Genomic DNA, 8,263 nt, shown 5'->3' on the forward strand with positions numbered 1-8,263 from the left:
TATCCAACACACCAATATCTACAACTAAGCTATCACTACGATCTAAACTACTCAAATCAACATCAACTACCGACTCAACACTACTAGCCTTCGATCGAGTGACTGCAGATATCTCATTATTGGAATTTAACACAATTGGGAAAGTTTTATTTATTAGGGCAACATCATTCCCTAACACCAAATCCACATCTTTAATAGGAAATTTATCAATAATTGCCAGTTTCAAATAACCTGAAAAAGACGGGCATGATAAATAAACACTCTCAACCGGGTGAGACCTGACCGTATCTGGAAAACCACTTAACAATACATATTCCTTATGTGTACATTCTAAATCAATCGGTAAAGATTCTCTGAGAATTAAAGACTGAGCAGCCCCAGTGTCACGCAAAATTTTAACTTTTCTTTGCTCAGTCGAATTCCCAGAGCGAACAAAACCATTGGACAAAAATTCCTGAAAAGGAGCTAGTGACTTCTTGCCTAGTCATTGATTATTAGAATTCTCAGCCACTGACTCATTCTCATCCCTATGAATGGCCATTACCGGACGTCTTTCGGTCCCTTGCGACTTTTTAAAAGCAAAACACATGCTCTTGACGTGTCCCTTCTTATGACAGAAGAAACAAGTCAAATTTCTCAACTTCCCTGGGTTGTTTGTGGTCTGCTTGTTATAACTGTTAACAGGAGTAGTACGAGAACCATAATTATCGTTAGGCCTGTTATACGTGTTCTGGTTACTATTCCCGTCAACTCTCACCCAACCAGACTTCTCATTTCTGGGTACCTCCCCCATCACATTTCTATGAGAGAGGAGATACTCATCACTTGCAATAGCCACCTCCTGCAAAGTTTCTAATTTTAACTCTTCGAGGTGTACCTTCACCTCATTAGGCACGGACCTTTTAAACTCCTCAACCAAAAACAATTCTTTTAATTTCTCAAAGTCCGTCACCTCCTTAGACTTTAACCAATCGCCAGCAAATTGTTCTTTAGCCCTGGCGAACTCTACAAAAGTCTGCCCTCTTTCCTTCCGTAAATTACGGAAGCCTTGTCGGTAAGCTTCCGGTACCAACTCGTAAGCCTTTAAAACTATGGCCTTCACCGAATCATAATCTGAGGACAGATCTTCGTCCAAGGAAACGTAAACTTTCTGGGCCTTACCTAGCAACTTACTCTGAATAAGGGTAGTCCAATACTCCCTTGGCCACTCCAACCTTGAGGCTATCCTCTCAAAAGAAACAAAAAACTCGGCCACGTTGACTTCCTGAAAATTTGGGAATAACTTGAGAGCCTCAGATAGATTAATACAAGGCATTGCAGACACATTACGTTGGGAAGAAGAAGAACCCCTATTACTCAATGTTTGCATAGCAAGTTCGTGCTGTCTCTCTCTCTCTCTCTCTTTCCTCAGCCTTCATCCTTTGGAGATCTATTTCCATTTTTTTCAAATGAATCTGCCTATCTAAAATTTCTACTGACACCATTTCCTCCCTCTGCCTAGTCTCTGGTTTACCTTCTGCCTTCATCGCTTTAACATTTTCATAAATATTTAGAAGCAACAAGCCCTTCCTAACAGACTCGGGATTTTCAATTTCAAAAAATTCTGCTACATACTCTAAATCAGGCTTATTCAAGTCTGCCAACCTTTCCTGCCACCCCTCTCCACTCAAGAGCTCCGGGATATTCAAATCAGTCATGGTGAATTAATTGCCCACAAATAAATATCAAAAAATATACCAAAAAACAAACCAATACACTGAACACCAATAACCACACAAATATCCTACCGCGGTCACAAAAAAGAATTATAAACACCAATCAACACATAAATATAGGAGAGAAGGTATTATTATGTTGCAAGCACCCCAAGAATCCACTCTATACACTCAAGTGACTACAGGATCCGAGAGATCCTGTCACGGTCGCCAAATGTTATGGGCCAAACCCATCAAACACACAAAAGTCTCTTAAACACAAAATAAAGTCACTAACGACCAAGTCCACAATAGGTGGAATGGCCGCAACAGAGTGTACAGAGATGGAATTAAGGAGGATATAAAAAGCTGAAAATAAAACTTATATATTTATTACAAACTTTTTAGAAGGAAATGACCACTGAGCCTCTTACAAAATACATTAAATAAACCAAATCCAAACACACATTGAAAACATAGAATAACCAACACTCTTACACCATATTAAGACAGACTATACAATTACACTTTAAAGAGAGGACCCCGAAAGTAATAGAATGTCGAAAAGTCAGAATAACCTAACTTATGTTTCACACTAAATCCATAACAAAAAAAAATAAATTTCCTCCCTTAAGTGAGCTTCAAAGCAATGGTAGTGCCAAACACAGTCTTCAATTCACAGGACGAGGAGATTATTATATAATTTCGACAGGCAATCCATGGACACGGCCATCCGACAGGTAAACATGACAAATTCGAAGATAATTTGTATTTTTCCTAACCATACAAACCTTAGCTATTTACAGAGGGTTTACCTTTTAGCACAGCTGAAATGGCGAGCCATTAGAATTTAACGAGGGTGTATTACCCCCGCGCTAGTTAGCGGGGGGGTTTGGGGAGTGGTAGCTAGCTACCCCTCCCCCCCTCACACACAGATGAATGCTCACTTTCACTTAGAGGTAGGACTTGTCTTGGGGGACATGGCTGGCGGGCAAATATGTGTAAATAGCTAAGGTTTGTATGGTTAGGAAAAATACAAATTATCTTCGAATTTGTCATTTGTTCCGTAACCGAAATACAAACCACGCTATTTACAGAGGGTGACTTACCCCTTAGGTAGGGTGGAAAGTCCCCAGCAATACTGGCTTTGGCTTTACCCGGGGACTCAGAATCCGAGTGAGTCGCACTCGAGAAAAGGAGTCCCTGCACCTCACAAGTTCCTTGCTCCGCTTGTGTGTGAAGGAAGAAGTGTGACCCGTCCTAGGCAGTTGACCTGGAGTTCCAGAAGGAACTCTGGGTTAGGACGTTCCCAATACCACCTCATCAGGGTATGGGGGACGCGACAGTATTGACTCAATACTCGGAACACAAAGAAGCATGGTTTACTTGCAGAGGTTCGAGGTCAGCTATGCAGAGACCAGGATGCTGCTTCCCCATAGAGGGGATGATGAAGAAAGAAATAAGAGCCAGACATACTTCTTTCGTTCATGCAGACTAAAACCTGATAACAATGCCCTCAACCTTCTGCTACCTGTCCAAAAAGGAGCCTGAGGTTAGACCAGCTGTTGTGTAGCCATCACAGAGCGATAGAAAACGTATCGAGACTCCTGTGGGTCATGCCCTGCAGGAAGCGGGCTGCGAAGGTCATTAGACGCTTCCAGACTCCAGCTTGTAGCACCTGCGTCACAGAGTAGTATTACTCGAAGGCGAGGGACGTTGCGATGTATCCAACATCGTGCTGTAGGGCGACGTGACGGGGGAGGGTCTGGAGACAGGTCGAGATGAATGTCCTTGAGTCCGGGCTGAAGAGGTATACTGGTGACTCTCCCCCGTGTCCTCCTTGTGCTCCCAAATCGGCTGCAACTGAGGACAAACTGCAGCTGTTCCCAGCGCTAACCTCTCGATTCCTTTACTGGCAAGAAAGAGAAGGTCTTGGGACATCAGATACAGAATGGAGACTTGAAATCTTGAATGAATTGGACCGAAGGGCCAGGACCCCCAGATTCTGAGTCTAGCCAACAACTCAGGAGCGAACCTGAATGTTGCCTTCCCCTCTTCCTTAGAAAGGGGGGAGTCGTAAGAGACCAAGAAGATTGCTTACACACTGGCCGTGGCCAGAGTGAGCAGGAGACCCAAGGCGGAATACAATCCGAGGCCTGTCGTAAAGGGTCTTGAGAAGATCACTTAAAGGACTAAAAGTCCGAGCCATGCTCCAAGTTGGAGGTCTTACTCCGACTAGGGCAGGGACGATCGTAGCTTCGCATGAGCGAGGATAGATCCAGCGGGCAGGAAAAAGTTATTCCTTTAAGCCTGAAGGTCAGGGAAAGGCTGAGCGACAGGCTTCATTGCCGAGAGCGGAAAGGAGTTTTCCTCCCGCCGAAAAGCAATAAGACCGTTATTGCTGGAGAAGAGGCCTCAAGGGAAGAGGTATATCTCCCACGGCACCAACCACCTTAGAATCTTTACTTTGCCTGGAAGACCCCTGTGGATGACTATCACAGATGACGCGACCTCCGTACCGCGACTGTAGCGGGTTGTCTCTTCTTGAGGAGGAGGCGTAGTGTCTCCAGGCATGAAGCCGAAGCGACGCCCCAGTTCGGGAGAGATGTCGCAGTGTGGTTGTTTGAGTAGTCTGCGCCGTGGGAGAAGCTCTCCCGGGAGTTCCGTCAGGGGAAGCAGAGGGTCCAGAAACCGTTCTGCGCACAGTCCCAGTCGAGCTCTCCTATTGAAAGGTTGACAGACAACCTGGTCTTGTTGAGACCCATTGTCCACAGACAAAAAGGAGGGAAGACGCAGGCGTCGAAGTTGTCCCACCATCACCGGAATGCATCTTGCCAGAGTCTCGGGGTCTGAGACTGGGGGGAAGAACAGCGGAAGCTTGAGGTTCCAAGCTGTCGCGATCAGGTCCCCCAGACCAGGACTTGCTGGTTACCCAAGGTCAAAGACCCCCAGGTACACTCTCTCTACGAGGCTCGGCTCGGATAGTCGGAGAGAACATTCCCCTGCCTGGAATGAGAGAGCCGATGGTGGTATTGAGAGAATCTCAATCATCCCGGTATCTCTACTGCAAGATGTGAAGGTGTGAAAATGCGTCCCCTACTGGTTAGAATACGCCAGAATCATGAAGTCGACGCGCACTGGGCGACTTGGCAGGAGCTGTAGGATCTGTAGAGGGGCCAGACTAAGGCCCCTAAGCCTGCCTGAATGATGGAGAGGTATCCTTCAGGTCTTGACCATAGGCCTGGACCGGAACATGCCCCCCCCCCTTTCCTTTGACGAGTCCGAGAACAGCATCAAGAATGTGGGGAAAGGACGAGAATATCCACTACCATCAAGAGGCTCCATAGGTCAACACCCATTGCAGGTCTAATAGTTCCGCTGGTCCCATAGGGGCCAGGAAGTCCGGTTAAACATTGCCTGAAGCCACCGGAACTTGGACCGCCCCACATGGAACTTATCCTGAGGCGACCGTTCGGACTATAGACGGGTCAATGAGGAGAGGAGAACTAGGAAACGTTCCAAGGTAGGGCTGAAAGCTCTGCTTGACTGAGAACAGGTACTGCGACTCTCCTCAGTCTTGCCACAGTCAACTGAAAGGAAGGCTCGGAGGATGTGGTAACAGAATCTGGCGTCCCCAGGTGGTCACCCATCCAAGTACCAACCAGAACCGACGATGCTTAACCTCGCTGGACGGACGAGAAGCGGGGTTTCCAACGTGGTAAGGCCGTTGACTCAATATCATGGCCAGATACTCCAGATGTTGAGGCAGAAGAAGAGAAGGCTCCAAGCAAAATACCATGAACCCACACTCATGGTAAGCATCCGGAAGCTTGTCCCGGCGCTGAAGAAGGTCGAACCCGAGCCTACCGGAGTTGACCAGCCCTCCAAACAGCAGAGGAGGCGAAAGCCTGCACCTGAGCGGCCATGAGGAAGGCAGGGAGAGTTCTCTGGGGAAAAAAAACCTGCTATGCCACAGCGGGATAGCCACACTGCATCATAAGCAGGAGTACTTGCAGTCTAGGCTGAATTCGACGAGCTCCCTGGAAGATGGATGGAATGGAAACTGAAAGTACCCGTCCTTCCGATCCAGGGTTTAAGGAGTCCTGTCGCCTCGTTACCAGTCTGATCGATTCTGCTGTTCTACGCTGGCCGAAGTTTGTTCGACAAACTTGATCAGGGCTGAGAGGTCGACTACGGAACTCCCCTCTCAGATCCTTCCTTACAAGAAAGGATCGACTGAAGAGGGCGGGGGTGAAGCCGTCGATGATCCTATGGAAGACCTTCGCCTAAGGTATGGATCATTCTGCCCAACCGGGCAACTCTTGCTGACGCTATGGCATAGAGTTTCAGAGACACTGAATTCGCTGACAGAGACGGCAGGCGCGATATCCTTGGCTGATCACAGAGATTGTGCGGGAATGGGCATCGGGAAGCTGTCATTCGGATGAGTAACCTTAAGCATCCTCCAAGCGAAAACACCTGCAATCCTAGAGTTAGTGAACTCTGCCGCTCCTTTTAGGACTATGGCCCCCCGGGGGAGCCTCCCGTGCCATCTGTTCCTGACAGGAAGAAACTGCAATTGGACACCTTGTCCCAGTTGTCGTAGCCGATAACTTAGGCCGACGTGGTTGAAAGAAAAGGGCGCTGGAGCCCTGCAGAGTCTGGAAGAAAGCGCCTTGGAGGAGTGAAAACGGAAGTCGATTTCCTCCGCACAGCCGCTGTCTAAGTCTCTGTCCTTGAGCTCAAACAAACTCTTCTCAAGGATGGAAGGGTGTCTGAGGTCATCGACCTCCACAGATGAGACACCCGAAGGAAGCCCTCAGTCAGCGCGTCCAGATGGTACAACATCGAGCTTGTCCGCAAGTTAGATACTTAACGACGAAAGGCCAAGGTGCCTGAGCTCGAGGGGAGGAAAGTACCCATGATCTTCCTGTAGCTTCCTTGAACCAAACCTCTGGCCGTAACCGAGGAGGGAAAGGACCTGGTAAGCCCCCAGAGGAAGGGATAAGCAGTCACTTCTTGTCCGATGGAGAAATCTCGAACGGAAAGCCCCCCCGCCAAAAATCCTTCCAGGGAATGACGGGGAAGGGGTAACCCAGGTCCTGGAAAGAGGAGTGTTGCTCAGATCTCCCTGAAGTTTCTCCTATTCTTGCAAGTGACATGCTCTGCGTTTTACGGGGTGAGGCCGTGTTCTGGAAATACGCTCCAGAAGAACTCGCCAGGCTGGCCATGCTGCGAAAACCCCATTGGGAATTGTGGTCGCAATCGCCCTGGAGCTCGCGCAATGGTAATTCAAAGATTTGCGCGTGGGCGAACGTGGAAGCGCCCATGCGCGGTAACGCAGGAACGCAAGCGAAGGTGAGCGAAGGAGCGCAGAAGGAGGGCGAGCGTGGTAGGAAGGGCGAGAGCTGGTGGTCGGCGAGCGATAACCCATAGACGAGCAATGGATACTGACAGAAATAAGCCGACGTTTGTGCGAAGAAACACTGTAGGTTCGAGCGACGGAACACTGTCGGTTCGCGCGACGGAACACCGTCGGTCTTCGCGACGGAACACCGTCGGTTCGCACGACGGAACAGCGTCGGTTCGCGCGACGGAACACCATCGGTTCGCGCGACGGAACACAGTCCGTCCGCGCGATGGGAATCCGGTGGTTCGCGCGGGTGAACATTGGAGAGCATGGGCGCGGACGCGCATGAGCGTATACGTGTAGGCAAGTGGGCGTGTGGGCCTGTGGGCGCGCAGGCGAATGATCGCGCGGGCGCACAGGCAAGCGGTCGCGCAGGCGAGAGGTCGCGCAGGCGAACGGTCGCGCAGGCGAACGGTCGCGCAGGCGAACGGTCGCGCGGGCGAACGGTCGCGCGGGCGAACGGTCGCGCGGGCAAACGGTCGCGCGGGCAAACGGTCGCGCGGGCAAACGGTCGCGCGGGCAAACGGTCGCGCGAGCAATCGGTCGCGCGGGCGCGCAGGCGAACGGTCGCGCAAGCGCGCAGGCGAACGGTCGCGCGGGCGCGCAGGCGAAGGGTCGCGCGGGCGCGCAGGCCAACGGTCGCGCGGGCGCGCAGGCCAACGGTCGCGCGGTCGCGAGGATGGGCATGGGCGCGGACGCGCATGAGCGTATACGTGTAGGCAAGTGGGCGTGTGGGCGTGTGGGCGCGCAGGCGAATGATCGCGCGGGCGCACAGGCAAGCGGTCGCGCAGGCGAGAGGTCGCGCAGGCGAACGGTCGCGCAGGCGAACGGTCGCGCGGGCGAACGGTCGCGCGGGCAAACGGTCGCCCGGGCAATCGGTCGCGCGGGCAATCGGTCGCGCGGGCGCGCAGGCGAACGGTCGCGCGGGCGCGCAGGCGAACGGTCGCGCGAGCGCGCAGGCGAACAGTCGGGCGGGCGCGCAGGCGAACAGTCGCGCGGGCGCGCGCAGGCGAAGGGTCGCGCGGGCGCACAGTCGAACGGTCGCGCGGGCGCGCAGGCGAACGGTCGCGCGGTCGCGAGGGTGGGCAGGTGAATGAGCGCGAGTCCGAGGCGGCGAATCAAGCGTTAGCGCGATGGCGAGGAAATGTGCTGCAGCGTG

General features: G+C 51.5%; 1 pseudogene; it reads right to left on the bottom strand.

The window, feature by feature from the left end:
• Positions 1–5,307: 5,307 nt before the first annotated feature.
• Positions 5,308–5,426, bottom strand: LOC137625805 (5S ribosomal RNA; annotated as a pseudogene).
• Positions 5,427–8,263: the final 2,837 nt, after the last annotated feature.

This window comes from Palaemon carinicauda, chromosome 32, assembly GCF_036898095.1.
Source record: "Palaemon carinicauda isolate YSFRI2023 chromosome 32, ASM3689809v2, whole genome shotgun sequence".
Classification (NCBI taxonomy): Eukaryota; Metazoa; Arthropoda; class Malacostraca; order Decapoda; family Palaemonidae; genus Palaemon; species Palaemon carinicauda.